Source organism: Triticum dicoccoides, chromosome 4A (genome assembly GCF_002162155.2).
Source record: "Triticum dicoccoides isolate Atlit2015 ecotype Zavitan chromosome 4A, WEW_v2.0, whole genome shotgun sequence".
Taxonomy (NCBI): Eukaryota; Viridiplantae; Streptophyta; class Magnoliopsida; order Poales; family Poaceae; genus Triticum; species Triticum dicoccoides.
The window spans coordinates 625,733,726-625,752,896 of record NC_041386.1 but is presented as its reverse complement, the minus strand read 5'-3'; positions in this window follow the sequence as shown (position 1 = coordinate 625,752,896).

Below are 19,171 nucleotides of genomic sequence, written 5' to 3'. Positions count from 1 at the left end.
CTCAGCAACAAATATCTTGCCTTCGGATCTGTGATAGAAGGTGTACCCAACAGTTACTTTTGGGTATCCTATGAAGACGCACTTCTTCGATTTGGGTTTGAGCTTATCAAGTTGAAACTTTTTCACATAAGCATTGCAACCTAAACTTTAAGAAACGACAGCTTAGGTTTCTTGCCAAACCATAGTTCATACGGTGTCGTCTCAACGGATTTAGATGGTGCCCTATTTAACGTGAATGCAGTTGTCTCTAATGCATAACCCCAAAACGATAGTGGTAGATCGGTAAGAGACATCATAGATCGCACCATATCTTATAAAGTACGGTTATGACATTCAGACACACCATTACACTGTGGTGTTCCAGGTGGCGTGAGTAGTGAAACTATTTCACATTGTTTTAACTGAAGGCCAAACTCGTAACTCAAATATTTTACTTCTGCGATCATATCGTAGAAACTTTTATTTTTTGTTACGATGATTCTCCACTTCATTCTGAATTTCTTTGAACTTTTCAAATGTTTCACACTTGTGTTTCATCAAGTAGATATACTCATATCTGCTCAAATCATCTGTGAAGATCAGAAAATAATGATACCTGCCGTGAGCCTCAATATTCATCGGACCACATACATCAGTATGTATGATTTCCAACAAATCTGTTGCTCGCTCCATTGTTCCGGAGAACGGAGTCTTAGTCATCTTGCCCATGAGGCATGGTTCGCAAGCATCAACTGATTCATAATCAAGTGATTCCAAAAGCCCATCAGCATGGATTTTCTTCATGCGCTTTACACCAATATGACCTAAACGGCAGTGCCATAAATAAGTTACACCATCATTATTAACTTTGCATCTTTTGCCTTCAATATTATGAAAATCTGTATCACTACGATCGAGATCCAACAAACCATTTTCATTGGGTGTATGACCATAGAAGGTTTTATTCATGTAAACAGAACAACAATTATTCTCTAACTTACATGAATAACCGTATTGCAATAAACATGATCCAATCATATTTATGCTCAATGCAAACACTAGATAACATTTATTTTAGGTTTAACACTAATCCTGAAAGTATAGGGAGTGTGCGATGATGATCATATCAATCTTGGAACCATTTCCAATACACATCACCACTTCACCCTTAACTAGTCTCTGTTCATTCTGCAATTCCCATTTCGAGTTACTATTCTTAGCATCTGAATTAGTATCAAATACTGAGGGGTTTCTATAAACACTAGTAAAGTACACATCAATAACATGTATATCAAATATACATATGTTCACTTTGCCTTCTTTTTTATCCGCCAATTATTTGGGGTAGTTCCGCTTCAGTGACCAGTCCCTTTGCAGTAGAAGCACTCAGTCTCAGGCTTAGGTCCATACTTGGGCTTCTTCACTTGAGAAGCAACTCGCTTGCCGTTCTTCTTGAAGTTCCCCTTCTTCCCTTTGCCGTTTTCTTGAAACTAGTGGTCTCATCAACCAGCAACACTTGATGTTTTTCTTGATTTCTACCTTTGTCGATTTCAGCATCACGAAGAGCTTGGGAATTGTTTCCGTTATCCTTTGCATATCATAGTTCATCAGGAAGTTCTACTAACTTGGTGATGGTGACTAGAGAATTCTGTCAATCACTATTTTATTTTTAAGATTAACTTCCACTTTATTCAAGCGATTGTAGTACCCAGACAATTTGAGCACATGCTCACTGCTTGAGCTATTCTCCTCCATCTTTTAGCTATAGAACTTGTTGGAGACTTCATATCTCTCAACTCGGGTATTTACTTGAAATATTAACTTCAACTCCTGGAACATATCATATGGTCCATGACGTTCAAAACGTCTTTGAAGTCCCGATTCTAAGCCGTTTAAGCATGATGCACTAAACTATCAAGTAGTCATCATATTGAGCTAGCCAAACGTTCATAACATCTACATCTGCTCCTGCAATAGGTTTGTCACCTAGCGGTGCATCAAGGACATAATTCTTCTGTCCAGCAATGAGGAAAATCCTCAGATCACGGATCCAATTTGTGTCATTGCTATTAACATTTTTCAACTTAGTTTTCTCTAGGAACATATAAAAATTAAACGGGGAGCAACATCGCTAGCTATTGATCTACAACATCGATATGCAAATACTACCAGGACTAAGTTCATGATAAATTAAAGTTCAGGTACGGAGCCAACAGGCCATGTGATTTAACATCAATAGTTCACATCACCATGTGATTAACACCCATAGTTCACATCGTCATGTGACCAACACCCAAAGGGTTTACTAGAGTAAATAATCTAGTTCATATCAATATGTGATTAACACCCAAAGAGTACTAAGGTGTGATCATGTTTTTCTTGTGAGAGAAGTTTAGTCAACGGGTCTGCCACATTCAGATCCGTAAGTATTTTGCAAATTTCTATGTCAACAATGCTCTGCACGGAGCTTCTCTAGCTTATTGCTCCCACTTTCAATATGTATCCAGATTGAGACTTTTAGTCATCTGGATCAGTGTCAAAACTTGCATCAACGTAACCCTTTACGATGAACCTTTTGTCACCTCCTTAATCGAGAAACATATCCTTATTCCACTAAGGATAATTTTGACCAATGTCCAGTGATCTACTCCTAGATCACAATTGTATTCCCTTGCCAAACTCTGGGCAGGGTATACAATAGGTCTGGTACACAGTATGGCATACTTTATAGAACCTATGGCTGAGGAATAGGGAATGACTTTCATTCTCTCTCTATCTTCTGTCGTGGTCGGGTTTTGACTCTTACTCAACTTCACACCTTGTAACACAGGCAAGAACTCCTTTGACTGTTCCATTTTGAACTACTTCAAAATCTTGTCAAGGTTTGTACTCATTAAAAAACTTATCAAGCGTCTTGATCTATCTCTATAGATCTTGATGCTCAATATGTAAGCAGCTTCATTGAGGTCTTTCTTTGAAAAACTCCTTTCAAACATTCATTTATGCTTTGCAGAAAATTCTACATTATCTCCGATCAATAATATGTCATTCACATATACTTATCAGAAATGTTGTAGTGCTCCCACTCACTTCCTTGTAAATACAGGCTTCACCGCAAGTCTGTATAAAACTATATGCTTTGACAACTTATCAAAGCATATATTCCAACTCCGAGATGCTCGCACCAGTCCATAGATGGATCGCTGGAGCTTGCATATTTTGTTAGCACCTTTAGGATTGACAAAACCTACTGGTTGCATCATATACACCTCTTCTTAAATAAATCCATTAAGGAATGCAGTTTTATTTATCCATTTGCTAGATTTCATATAATGCGGCAATTACTAACATGATTCAGACAGACTTAAGCATAGATACGAGTGAGAAACTCTCATCGTAGTCAACACCTTGAACTTGTCGAAAACTTTTTTGCGACAATTCTAGCTTTGTAGATAGTAACACTACTATCAGCATCCGTCTTCCTCTTGAGGATCCATTTAATCTCACTGGCTCGCCGATCAATGGGCAAGTCAATCAAAGTCCATACTTTGTTCTCATACATTGATCTCATCTCAGATTTCATGGCCTCAAGCCATTTCACGGAATCTGGGCTCATCATCGCTTCCTCATAGTTCGTAGGCTCGTCATGGTCAAGTAACATGACCTCCAGAACAGGATTACCGTACCACTCTGGTGCGGATCTCACTCTGGTTTACCTACGAGGTTCGGTAGCAACTTGATCTGAAGTTACATGATCATCATCATTAGCTTCCTCACTAATTGGTATAGTAGTCATAGGAACATATTTCTATGATGAACTACTTTCCAATAAGGGAGCAGGTACAGTTACCTCATCAAGTTCTACTTTCCTCCCACTCACTTCTTTCGAGAGAAACTCCTTCTCTAGAAAAGATCCATTCTCAGCAACAAATATCTTGCCTTCGGATCTGTGATAGAAGGTGTACCCAACAGTTACTTTTGGGTATCCTATGAAGACGCACTTCTTCGATTTGGGTTTGAGCTTATCAAGTTGAAACTTTTTCACATAAGCATTGCAACCTCAAACTTTAAGAAACGACAGCTTAGGTTTCTTGCCAAACCATAGTTCATACGGTGTCGTCTCAACGGATTTAGATGGTGCCCTATTTAACGTGAATGCAGCTGTCTCTAATGCATAACCCCAAAACGATAGTGGTAAATCGGTAAGAGACATCATAGATCGCACCATATCTTATAAAGTACGGTTATGACATTCAGACACACCATTACACTGTGGTGTTCCAGGTGGCGTGAGTAGTGAAACTATTTCACATTGTTTTAACTGAAGGCCAAACTCGTAACTCAAATATTTTACTTCTGCGATCATATCGTAGAAACTTTTATTTTTTGTTACGATGATTCTCCACTTCACTCTGAATTTCTTTGAACTTTTCAAATGTTTCACACTTGTGTTTCATCAACTAGATATACTCATATCTGCTCAAATCATCTGTGAAGATCAGAAAATAATGATACCTGCCGTGAGCCTCAATATTCATCGGACCACATACATCAGTATGTATGATTTCCAACAAATCTGTTGCTCGCTCCATTGTTCCGGAGAACGGAGTCTTAGTCATCTTGCCCATGAGGCATGGTTCGCAAGCATCAACTGATTCATAATCAAGTGATTCCAAAAGCCCGTCAGCATGGATTTTCTTCATGCGCTTTACACCAATATGACCTAAACGGCAGTGCCATAAATAAGTTGCACTATCATTATTAACTTTGCATCTTTTGCCTTCAATATTATGAAAATCTGTATCACTACGATCGAGATCCAACAAACCATTTTCATTGGGTGTATGACCATAGAAGGTTTTATTCATGTAAACAGAACAACAATTATTCTCTAACTTACATGAATAACCGTATTGCAATAAACATGATCCAATCATATTTATGCTCAATGCAAACACTAAATAACATTTATTTTAGGTTTAACACTAATCCCGAAAGTATAGGGAGTGTGCGATGATGATCATATCAATCTTGGAACCATTTCCAATACACATCGTCACTTCACCCTTAACTAGTCTCTGTTCATTCTGCAATTCCCATTTCGAGTTACTATTCTTAGCATCTGAATTAGTATCAAATACTGAGGGGTTTCTATAAACACTAGTAAAGTACACATCAATAACATGTATATCAAATATACATATGTTCACTTTGCCTTCTTTCTTATCCGCCAATTATTTGGGGTAGTTCCGCTTCCAGTGACCAGTCCCTTTGCAGTAGAAGCACTCAGTCTCAGGCTTAGGTCCATACTTGGGCTTCTTCACTTGAGAAGCAACTCGCTTGCCGTTCTTCTTGAAGTTCCCCTTCTTCCCTTTGCCGTTTTCTTGAATCTAGTGGTCTCGTCAACCATCAACACTTGATGTTTTTCTTGAGTTCTACCTTTGTCGATTTCAGCATCACGAAGAGCTTGGGAATTGTTTCCGTTATCCTTTGCATATCATAGTTCATCAGGAAGTTCTACTAACTTGGTGATGGTGACTAGAGAATTCTGTCAATCACTATTTTATTTGGAAGATTAACTCTCACTTTATTTAAGCGATTGTAGTACCCAGACAATTTGAGCACATGCTCACTGCTTGAGCTATTCTCCTCCATGTTTTAGCTATAGAACTTGTTGGAGACTTCATATCTCTCAACTCGGGTATTTACTTGAAATATTAACTTCAACTCCTGGAACATATCATATGGTCCATGACGTTCAAAACGTCTTTGAAGTCCCGATTCTAAGCCGTTTAAGCATGATGCACTAAACTATCAAGTAGTCATCATATTGAGCTAGCCAAACGTTCATAACATCTGCATCTGCTCCTGCAATAGGTTTGTCACCTAGCGGTGCATCAAGGACATAATTCTTCTGTCCAGCAATGAGGAAAATCCTCAGATCACGGATCCAATCCGTATCATTGCTATTAACATTTTTCAACTTAGTTTTCTCTAGGAACATATAAAAATTAAACGGGGAGCAACATCGCGAGCTATTGATCTACAACATCGATATGCAAATACTACCAGGACTAAGTTCATGATAAATTAAAGTTCAGGTACGGAGCCAACAGGCCATGTGATTTAACATCAATAGTTCACATCACCATGTGATTAACACCCATAGTTCACATCGTCATGTGACCAACACCCAAAGGGTTTACTAGAGTAAATAATCTAGTCCATATCAATATGTGATTAACACCCAAAGAGTACTAAGGTGTGATCATGTTTTGCTTGTGAGAGAAGTTTAGTCAACGGGTCTGCCACATTCAGATCCGTAAGTATTTTGCAAATTTCTATGTCAACAATGCTCTGCACGGAGCTTCTCTAGCTTATTGCTCCCACTTTCAATATGTATCCAGATTGATACTTTTAGTCATCTGGATCAGTGTCAAAACTTGCATCGACGTAACCCTTTACGATGAACCTTTTGTCACCTCCTTAATCGAGAAACATATCCTTATTCCACTAAGGATAATTTTGACCAATGTCCAGTGATCTACTCCTAGATCACAATTGTATTCCCTTGCCAAACTCTGGGCAGGGTATACAATAGGTCTGGTACACAGCATGGCATACTTTATAGAACCTATGGCTGAGGCATAGGGAATGACTTTCATTCTCTCTCTATCTTCTGTCGTGGTCGGGTTTTGACTCTTACTCAACTTCACACCTTGTAACACAGGCAAGAACTCCTTCTTTGACTGTTCCATTTTGAACTACTTCAAAATCTTGTCAAGGTATGTACTCACTGAAAAACTTATCAAGCGTCTTGATCTATCTCTATAGATCTTGATGCTCAATATGTAAGCAGCTTCATCGAGGTCTTTCTTTGAAAAACTCCTTTCAAACATTCATTTATGCTTTGCAGAATAATTCTACATTATCTCCGATCAATAATATGTCATTCACATATACTTATCAGAAATGTTGTAGTGCTCCCACTCACTTCCTTGTAAATACAGGCTTCACCGCAAGTCTGTATAAAACTATATGCTTTGACAACTTATCAAAGCATATATTCCAACTCCGAGATGCTCGCAGCAGTCCATAGATGGATCGCTGGAGCTTGCATATTTTGTTAGCACCTTTAGGATTGACAAAACCTACTGGTTGCATCATATACACCTCTTCTTAAATAAATCCATTAAGGAATGCAGTTTTGTTTATCCATTTGCTAGATTTCATAAAATGCGGCAATTACTAACATGATTCAGACAGACTTAAGCATAGATAAGAGTGAGAAACTCTCATCGTAGTCAACACCTTGAACTTGTCGAAAACTTTTTTGCGACAATTCTAGCTTTGTAGAGAGTAACACTACTATCAGCGTCCGTCTTCCTCTTGAGGATCCATTTAATCTCACTGGCTCGCCGATCAATGGGCAAGTCAATCAAAGTCCATACTTTGTTCTCATACATTGATCTCATCTCAGATTTCATGGCCTCAAGCCATTTCACGGAATCTGGGCTCATCATCGCTTCCTCATAGTTCGTAGGCTCGTCATGGTCAAGTAACATGACCTCCAGAACAGGATTACCGTACCACTCTGGTGCGGATCTCACTCTGGTTTACCTACGAGGTTCGGTAGCAACTTGATCTGAAGTTACATGATCATCATCATTAGCTTCCTCACTAATTGGTATAGTAGTCATAGGAACATATTTCTGTGATGAACTACTTTCCAATAAGGGAGCAGGTACAGTTACCTCATCAAGTTCTACTTTCCTCCCACTCACTTCTTTCGAGAGAAACTCCTTCTCTCGAAAAGATCCATTCCCAGCAACAAATATCTTGCCTTCGGATCTGTGATAGAAGGTGTACCCAACAGTTACTTTTGGGTATCCTATGAAGACGCACTTCTTCAATTTGGGTTTGAGCTTATCAAGTTGAAACTTTTTCACATAAGCATTGCAACCTCAAACTTTAAGAAACGACAGCTTAGGTTTCTTGCCAAACCATAGTTCATACGGTGTCGTCTCAACGGATTTAGATGGTGCCCTATTTAACGTGAATGCAGCTGTCTCTAATGCATAACCCCAAAACGATAGTGGTAGATCGGTAAGAGACATCATAGATCGCACCATATCTTATAAAGTACGGTTATGACATTCAGACACACCATTACACTGTGGTGTTCCAGGTGGCGTGAGTAGTGAAACTATTTCACATTGTTTTAACTGAAGGCCAAACTCGTAACTCAAATATTTTACTTCTGCGATCATATCGTAGAAACTTTTATTTTTTGTTACGATGATTCTCCACTTCACTCTGAATTTCTTTGAACTTTTCAAATGTTTCACACTTGTGTTTCATCAACTAGATATACTCATATCTGCTCAAATCATCTGTGAAGATCAGAAAATAATGATACCTGCCGTGAGCCTCAATATTCATCGGACCACATACATCAGTATGTATGATTTCCAACAAATCTGTTGCTCGCTCCATTGTTCCGGAGAACGGAGTCTTAGTCATCTTGCCCATGAGGCATGGTTCGCAAGCATCAACTGATTCATAATCAAGTGATTCCAAAAGCCCATGAGCATGGATTTTCTTCATGCGCTTTACACCAATATGACCTAAACGGCAGTGCCATAAATAAGTTGTACTATCATTATTAACTTTGCATCTTTTGCCTTCAATATTATGAAAATCTGTATCACTACGATCGAGATCCAACAAACCATTTTCATTGGGTGTATGACCATAGAAGGTTTTATTCATGTAAACAGAACAACAATTATTCTCTAACTTACATGAATAACCGTATTGCAATAAACATGATCCAATCATATTTATGCTCAATGCAAACACTAAATAACATTTATTTTAGGTTTAACACTAATCCCGAAAGTATAGGGAGTGTGCGATGATGACCATATCAATCTTGGAACCATTTCCAATACACATCGTCACTTCACCCTTAACTAGTCTCTGTTCATTCTGCAATTCCCATTTCGAGTTACTATTCTTAGCATCTGAATTAGTATCAAATACTGAGGGGTTTCTATAAACACTAGTAAAGTACACATCAATAACATGTATATCAAATATACATATGTTCACTTTGCCTTCTTTCTTATCCGCCAATTATTTGGGGTAGTTCCGCTTCCAGTGACCAGTCCCTTTGCAGTAGAAGCACTCAGTCTCAGGCTTAGGTCCATACTTGGGCTTCTTCACTTGAGAAGCAACTCGCTTGCCGTTCTTCTTGAAGTTCCCCTTCTTCCCTTTGCCGTTTTCTTGAAAGTAGTGGTCTCGTCAACCATCAACACTTGATGTTTTTCTTGAGTTCTACCTTTGTCGATTTCAGCATCACGAAGAGCTTGGGAATTGTTTCCGTTATCCTTTGCATATCATAGTTCATCAGGAAGTTCTACTAACTTGGTGATGGTGACTAGAGAATTCTGTCAATCACTATTTTATTTGGAAGATTAACTCCCACTTTATTCAAGCGATTGTAGTACCCAGACAATTTGAGCACATGCTCACTGCTTGAGCTATTCTCCTCCATGTTTTAGCTATAGAACTTGTTGGAGACTTCATATCTCTCAACTCGGGTATTTACTTGAAATATTAACTTCAACTCCTGGAACATATCATATGGTCCATGACGTTCAAAACGTCTTTGAAGTCCCGATTCTAAGCCGTTTAAGCATGATGCACTAAACTATCAAGTAGTCATCATATTGAGCTAGCCAAACGTTCATAACATCTGCATCTGCTCCTGCAATAGGTTTGTCACCTAGCGGTGCATCAAGGACATAATTCTTCTGTCCAGCAATGAGGAAAATCCTCAGATCACGGATCCAATCCGTATCATTGCTATTAACATTTTTCAACTTAGTTTTCTCTAGGAACATATAAAAATTAAACGGGGAGCAACATCGCGAGCTATTGATCTACAACATCGATATGCAAATACTACCAGGACTAAGTTCATGATAAATTAAAGTTCAGGTACGGAGCCAACAGGCCATGTGATTTAACATCAATAGTTCACATCACCATGTGATTAACACCCATAGTTCACATCGTCATGTGACCAACACCCAAAGGGTTTACTAGAGTAAATAATCTAGTTCATATCAATATGTGATTAACACCCAAAGAGTACTAAGGTGTGATCATGTTTTGCTTGTGAGAGAAGTTTAGTCAACGGGTCTGCCACATTCAGATCCATAAGTATTTTGCAAATTTCTATGTCAACAAGGCTCCGCACGGAGCTTCTCTAGCTTATTGCTCCCACTTTCAATATGTATCCAGATTGAGACTTTTAGTCATCTGATCAGTGTCAAAACTTGCATCGACGTAACCCTTTACGATGAACCTTTTGTCACCTCCTTAATAGAGAAACATATCCTTATTCCAGTAAGGATAATTTTGACCAATGTCCAGTGATCTACTCCTAGATCACAATTGTATTCCCTTGCCAAACTCTGGGCAGGGTATACAATAGGTCTGGTACACAGCATGGCATACTTTATAGAACCTATGGCTGAGGCATAGGGAATGACTTTCATTCTCTCTCTATCTTCTGTCGTGGTCGGGTTTTGACTCTTACTCAACTTCACACCTTGTAACACAGGCAACAACTCCTTCTTTGACTGTTCCATTTTGAACTACTTCAAAATCTTGTCAAGGTATGTACTCATTGAAAAACTTATCAAGCGTCTTGATCTATCTCTATAGATCTTGATGCTCAATATGTAAGCAGCTTCATCGAGGTCTTTCTTTGAAAAACTCCTTTCAAACATTCATTTATGCTTTGCAGAATAATTCTACATTATCTCCGATCAATAATATGTCATTCACATATACTTATCAGAAATGTTGTAGTGCTCCCACTCACTTCCTTGTAAATACAGGCTTCACCGCAAGTCTGTATAAAACTATATGCTTTGACAACTTATCAAAGCATATATTCCAACTCCGAGATGCTCGCACCAGTCTATAGATGGATCGCTGGAGCTTGCATATTTTGTTAGCACCTTTAGGATTGACAAAACCTACTGGTTGCATCATATACACCTCTTCTTAAATAAATCCATTAAGGAATGTAGTTTTGTTTATCCATTTGCTAGATTTCATAAAATGCGTCAATTACTAACATGATTCGGACAGACTTAAGCATAGATACGAGTGAGAAACTCTCATCGTAGTCAACACCTTGAACTTGTCGAAAACTTTTTTGCGACAATTCTAGCTTTGTAGAGAGTAACACTACTATCAGCGTCCGTCTTCCTCTTGAGGATCCATTTAATCTCACTGGCTCGCCGATCAATGGGCAAGTCAATCAAAGTCCATACTTTGTTCTCATACATTGATCTCATCTCAGATTTCATGGCCTCAAGCGATTTCACGGAATCTGGGCTCATCATCGCTTCCTCATAGTTCGTAGGCTCATCATGGTCAAGTAACATGACCTCCAGAATAGGATTACCGTACCACTCTGGTGCGGATCTCACTCTGGTTTACCTACGAGGTTCGGTAGCAACTTGATCTGAAGTTACATGATCATCATCATTAGCTTCCTCACTAATTGGTGTAGTAGTCATAGGAACATATTTCTGTGATGAACTACTTTCCAATAAGGGAGCAGGTACAGTTACCTCATCAAGTTCTACTTTCCTCCCACTCACTTCTTTCGAGAGAAACTCCTTCTCTAGAAAAGATCCATTCTCAGCAACAAATATCTTGCCTTCGGATCTGTGATAGAAGGTGTACCCAACAGTTACTTTTGGGTATCCTATGAAGACACACTTCTTCGATTTGGGTTTGAGCTTATCAAGTTGAAACTTTTTCACATAAGCATTGCAACCTCAAACTTTAAGAAACGACAGCTTAGGTTTCTTGCCAAACCATAGTTCATACGGTGTCGTCTCAACGGATTTAGATGGTGCCCTATTTAACGTGAATGCAGCTGTCTCTAATGCATAACCCCAAAACGATAGTGGTAGATCGGTAAGAGACATCATAGATCGCACCATATCTTATAAAGTACGGTTATGACATTCAGACACACCATTACACTGTGGTGTTCCAGGTGGCGTGAGTAGTGAAACTATTTCACATTGTTTTAACTGAAGGCCAAACTCGTAACTCAAATATTTTACTTCTGCGATCATATCGTAGAAACTTTTATTTTTTGTTACGATGATTCTCCACTTCACTCTGAATTTCTTTGAACTTTTCAAATATTTCACACTTGTGTTTCATCAACTAGATATACTCATATCTGCTCAAATCATCTGTGAAGATCAGAAAATAATGATACCTGCCGTGAGCCTCAATATTCATCGGACCACATACATCAGTATGTATGATTTCCAACAAATCTGTTGCTCGCTCCATTGTTCCGGAGAACGGAGTCTTAGTCATCTTGCCCATGAGGCATGGTTCGCAAGCATCAACTGATTCATAATCAAGTGATTCCAAAAGCCCATGAACATGGATTTTCTTCATGCGCTTTACACCAATATGACCTAAACGGCAGTGCCATAAATAAGTTGTACTATCATTATTAACTTTGCATCTTTTGCCTTCAATATTATGAAAATCTGTATCACTACGATCGAGATCCAACAAACCATTTTCATTGGGTGTATGACCATAGAAGGTTTTATTCATGTAAACAGAACAACAATTATTCTCTAACTTACATGAATAACCGTATTGCAATAAACATGATCCAATCATATTTATGCTCAATGCAAACACTAAATAACATTTATTTTAGGTTTAACACTAATCCCGAAAGTATAGGGAGTGTGCGATGATGATCATATCAATCTTGGAACCATTTCCAATACACATCGTCACTTCACCCTTAACTAGTCTCTGTTCATTCTGCAATTCCCATTTCGAGTTACTATTCTTAGCATCTGAATTAGTATCAAATACTGAGGGGTTTCTATAAACACTAGTAAAGTACACATCAATAACATGTATATCAAATATACATATGTTCACTTTGCCTTCTTTCTTATCCGCCAATTATTTGGGGTAGTTCCGCTTCCAGTGACCAGTCCCTTTGCAGTAGAAGCACTCAGTCTCAGGCTTAGGTCCATACTTGGGCTTCTTCACTTGAGAAGCAACTCGCTTGCCGTTCTTCTTGAAGTTCCCCTTCTTCCCTTTGCCGTTTTCTTGAAAGTAGTGGTCTCGTCAACCATCAACACTTGATGTTTTTCTTGAGTTCTACCTTTGTCGATTTCAGCATCACGAAGAGCTTGGGAATTGTTTCCGTTATCCTTTGCATATCATAGTTCATCAGAAAGTTCTACTAACTTGGTGATGGTGACTAGAGAATTCTGTCAATCACTATTTTATTTGGAAGATTAACTCCCACTTTATTCAAGCGATTGTAGTACCCAGACAATTTGAGCACATGCTCACTGCTTGAGCTATTCTCCTCCATCTTTTAGCTATAGAACTTGTTGGAGACTTCATATCTCTCAACTCGGGTATTTACTTGAAATATTAACTTCAACTCCTGGAACATATCATATGGTCCATGACGTTCAAAACGTCTTTGAAGTCCCGATTCTAAGCCGTTTAAGCATGATGCACTAAACTATCAAGTAGTCATCATATTGAGCTAGCCAAACGTTCATAACATCTGCATCTGCTCCTGCAATAGGTTTGTCACCTAGCGGTGCATCAAGGACATAATTCTTCTGTCCAGCAATGAGGAAAATCCTTAGATCACGAATCCAATCCGTATCATTGCTATTAACATTTTTCAACTTAGTTTTCTCTAGGAACATATAAAAATTAAACGGGGAGCAACATCGCGAGCTATTGATCTACAACATCGATATGCAAATACTACCAGGACTAAGTTCATGATAAATTAAAGTTCAATTAATCATATTACTTAAGAACTCCCACTTAGATAGACATCCCTCTAATCCTCTAAGTGATCACGTGATCCATATCAACTAAACCATAACCGGTCATCACGTGAAAAGGAGTAGTTTTCAATGGTGAACATCACTATGTTGATCATATCTACTATATGATTCACGCTCGACCTTTCGGTCTCAGTGTTCCGAGGCCATATCTGCATATGCTAGGCTCGTCAAGTTTAACCTGAGTATTCTGCGTGTGCAAAACTGGCTTGCACCCGTTGTAGATGGACGTAGAGCTTATCACACCCGATCATCACGTGGTGTCTGGGCACGACGAACTTTGGCAACGGTGCATACTCAGGGAGAACACTTTTATCTTGAAATTTAGTGAGAGATCATCTTATAATGCTACCGTCAAACAAAGCAAGATAAGATGCATAAAAGATAAACATCACATGCAATCAATATAAGTGATATGATATGGCCATCATCATCTTGTGCTTGTGATCTCCATCTCTGAAGCATCGTCATGATCTCCATCATCACCGGCATGACACCATGATCTCCATCATCTTGATCTATATCAATGTGTCGTCACATGGTCGTCTCGCCAACAATAGCTCTTGCAACTATTGCTATCGCATAGCGATAAAGTAAAGCAATTATTTGGTGCTTGCATCTTATGCAATAAAGAGACAACCATAAGGCTTCTGCCAGTTGCCGCTAATTTCAACAAAACATGATCATCTCATACAACAACTTATATCTCATCACGTCTTGAGCATATCACATCACAACATGCCCTGCAAAAACAAGTTAGACGTCCTCTACTTTGTTGTTGCAAGTTTTACGTGGCTGCTACGGGCTGAGCAAGAACCGTTCATACCTACGCATCAAAACCACAACGATAGTTTGTCAAGTTGGTGTTGTTTTAACCTTCGCAAGGACCGGGCGTAGCCACACTTGGTTCAACTAAAGTTGGAGAAACTGACACCCGCCAGCCACCTGTGTGCAAAGCACGTCGGTAGAACCAGTCTCGCATAAGCGTACGCGTAATGTCGGTCCGGGCCGCTTCATCCAACAATACCGCCGAACCAAAGTATGACATGCTGGTAAGCAGTATGACTTATATCGCCCACAACTCACTTGTGTTCTGCTCGTGCACAACATCAACGCATAAAACCTAGGCTCGGATGCCACTGTTGGGGAACATAGTAATTTCAAAAAATTTCCTATGCACACGCAAGATCATGGTGATGCATAGCAACGAGAGGGGAGAGTGTTGTCTACGTACCCTCGTAGACCGTTCGCAGAAGCGTTATATCAACACGGTTGATGTAGTCGTACGTCTTCACGTCCGACCGATCCAAGTACCGAAAGCACGGAACCTCCGAGTTCTACACACATTCGGCTCGGTGACGTCCTCGCCTTCTCGATCCAGCAAGAGGGGCGAAGTAGTAGATGAGTTCTGGTAGCACGACGGCGTGGTGACGGTGTTTGGTGAAGAAAAATCTCCGCAGGGCTTCGCCTAAGCACTACGCAAACTATGATGGAGGATAAACTAGAGGGGACGGGGTTGCCGGCACACGGCTTGGGGTTTCTTGATGTGTCTTTGGTGCTAGCCCTACCCCTCTATTTATATGTTGAGCCCTGGGATCGAAACTTGGAGTAAAAGCCTCCTCAAAGTCGGTTTCACCCGAAAGGCAAGAGTCCTTCTCGGACTCCAGGGCTAGACGCCAGGGTTCCCGGCCTCTACCCCCTAGACGCCAGGGTTCCTGGCGTCTAGCCTCTGGTCTCTGCAAAACTTCCTTTTGCACTTTCCAAAAGCCTCGTGGGCTTTCCCCTTTGGCCCAGATAAAGTGTTCTCGTGCCCAAACATTTTGGGAAACATCCGGAACCCCTTCCGGTGAATTCCGGAACCCTTCCGGAGATCAAACACTACTATCCCATATATCAAATTTTATCTCCGGACCATTCCGGAGTTCCTCGTCATGTCCGTGATCTCATCTCGGACTCCGAACAACATTCGATCATCAACATACATAACTCATATAGTACTATATCGTCAACGCACGTTAAGCGCGCGGACCCTACGGGTTCGAGAACTATGTAGACATGACCGAGACACCTCTCTTGTCAATAACCAATAGCGGGACTTAGATGCCCATATTGGCTCCTACATATTCTACGAAGGTCTTTATCGGTCAGACCGCATAACTACATACGTTGTTCCCTTTGTCATCGGTATGTTACTTGCCCGAGATTCGATCGTCGGTATCTCAATACCTAGTTCACTCTCGTTACCGGCAAGTCTCGTTACTCGTTCCATAATACATCATCCCGCAACTAACTCATTAGTTGCAATGCTTGCAAGGCTTATAGTGATGTGCATTACCGAGTGGGCCCAGAGATACCTCTCCGACAATCGGATTGACAAATCCTAATCTCAAAATACGCCAACCCAACAAGTACCTTTGGAGACACCTGTAGAGCACCTTTATAATCACCCAGTTACGTTGTGACGTTTGGTAGCACACAAAGTGTTCCTCCGATAAACGGGAGTTGCATAATCTCATAGTCACAGGAACATGTATAAGTCATGAAGAAAGCAATAGCAACAAACTAAACGATCAAGTGCTATGCTAACGGAATGGGTCAAGTCAATCACATCATTCTCCTAATGATGTGATCCCGTTAATCAAATGACAACTCATGTCTATTGTTAGGAAACATAACCATCTTTGATCAACGAGCTAGTCAAGTAGAGGCATACTAGTGACACTCTGTTTGTCTATTTATTCACACATGTATTATGTTTCCGGTTAATACAATTCTAGCATGAACAATAACATTTATCATGATATAAGGAAATAAATAATAACTTTATTATTGCCTCTAGGGCATATTTCCTTCAGCAAGAACTACCAATCTAGTTGGCCAAACCAAACGGATAATTCGAAGAGACTTGCGAAGATAACCAATCATACATAAAAGAATTCAGAGAAGATTCAAATATTATTCATAGATAGACTTGATCATAAACCCACAATTCATCGGTCTCAACAAACACACCGCAAAAAGAAGATTACATCAAATAGATCTCCACAAGAGAGGGGGAGAACTTTGTATTGAGATCCAAAAAGAGAGAATAAGCCATCTAGCTACTAACTACGGACCCGAAGGTCTGAGGTAAACTAGCTACTCACACTTCATCGGAGGGGCTAGGATGATGTAGAAGCCCTCCGTGATGACGGCCCTCTTCCTGCGGAGCTCCGGAACAGGCCCCAAGATGAGATCTCGTGGATACAGAAAGTTGCGGCGGTGGAATTAGGTTTTTGGCTCATGTTCTGATCGTTCGGGGGTACATAGGTATATATAGGAGGAAGGAGTACGTCGGTGGAGCACCAAGGGGCCCACGAGGCAGGGGCGCGCCCTGGGAGGGGGCGCCCCCCACCCTCGTGACCTCCTCTTTGACTCCTTGGAGCAGGGTCCAAGTCTCCTGGATCACGTTCGGTGAGAAAATCACGTTCCCGAAGGTTTTATTCCGTTTGGACTCCGTTTGATATTCTGTTTCTCCGAAACGCTGAAATAGGCAAAAACAGCAATTCTGGGTTGGGCCTCCGGTTAATAGGTTAGTCCCAAAAATAATATAAAAGTGGAAAAGAAAGCCCAATATAGTCCAAAATAGTAGATAATATAGCATGGAGCAATCAAAAATTATAGATACGTTGGAGACGTATTAGGCATCCCCAAGCTTAAGTCCTGCTCGTCCCCGAGTAGGTAAATGATAAAAAGAGAATTTTTGATGTGGAGTGCTACTTGGCATAATTTCAATACAAATCTTCTTAATTGTGATATGAATATTCAGATTCGAAAGATTCAAGACAAAAGTTTATATTGACATAAAAATAATAATAGTTCAAGCATAGTAACAAAGCAATTATGTCTTCTCAAAATATCATGGCCAAAGAAAGTTATCCTTACAAAATCATATAGTCTGGCTATGCTCTATCTTCACCACACAAAATATTTAAATCATGCACAACCCCGATGACAAGCCAAGCAATTGTTTCATACTCTAACTTTTTCAAAACTTTTTCAATCTTCACGCAATACATGAGCGTGAGCCATGGATATAGCACTATAGGTGGAATAGAATGGTGGTTGTGGAGAAGACAAAAAGGAGAAGATAGTCTTACATCAACTAGGCGTATCAACGGGCTATGGAGATGCCCATCGATAGATATCAGTGTGAGTGAGTAGGGATTGCCATGCAACAGATGCACTAGAGCTATAAATGTATGAAAGCTCAATAAAAGAAACTAGTGGGTGTGCATCCAACTTGCTTGCTCACGAAGACCTAGGGCACTTGAGGAGGCCCATCATTGGAATATACAAGCCAAGTTCTATAATGTAAAATTCCCACTAGTATATGAAAGTGATAACATGAGAGACTCTCTACTATGAAGATCATGGTGCTACTTTGAAGCACAAGTGTGGTAAAAGGATAGTAGCATTGCCCCTTTTTATTTATTTTCTCCCCTTTTTTGGGGGCTTCTTTTTTTCGCCTTTCTCTTTTTTTGGGACAATGCTCTATTAAATGATGATCATCACACTTTTATTTATTTACAACTCAATTCTAAAACAAGGTATGACTCTATATGGATGCCTCTGGCGGTGTACCGGGATATGCAATGAATCAAGAGTGACAAGTATGAAGAAATTATGAACGGTGGCTTTGCCACAAATACTATGTCAACTACATGATCATGCTAAGCAATATGACAATGATGAATGTGTCATAATGAACTAGATGGTGGAAAGTTGCATGGCAATATATCTCGGAATGGCTATGGAAATGCCATAATAGGTAGGTATGGTGGCTGTTTTGAGGAAGGTATATGGTAGGTGTATGATACCGGCGAAAGGTGCGCGGTATTAGAGAGGCTAGCAAAGGTGGAAGGATGAGGGTGCGTATGATCCATGGACTCAACATTAGTCATAAAGAACTCATATACTTATTGCAAAAATCTAGAAGTTATCAAAGCAAAGTATTACGCGCATGCTCCTAGGGGGATAGATTGGTAGGAAAAGACCATCGCTCGTCCCCGACCGCCACTGATAAGGAAGACAATCAATAAATAAGTCATGCTCCGACTTCATCACATAACGGTTCACCATACGTGCATGCTACGGGAATCACAAACTTTAACACAAGTATTCTTTAAATTCACAACTACTCAACTAGCATGACTTTAATAATATCACCTCCATAACTCAAAAAAATTATCATGCTT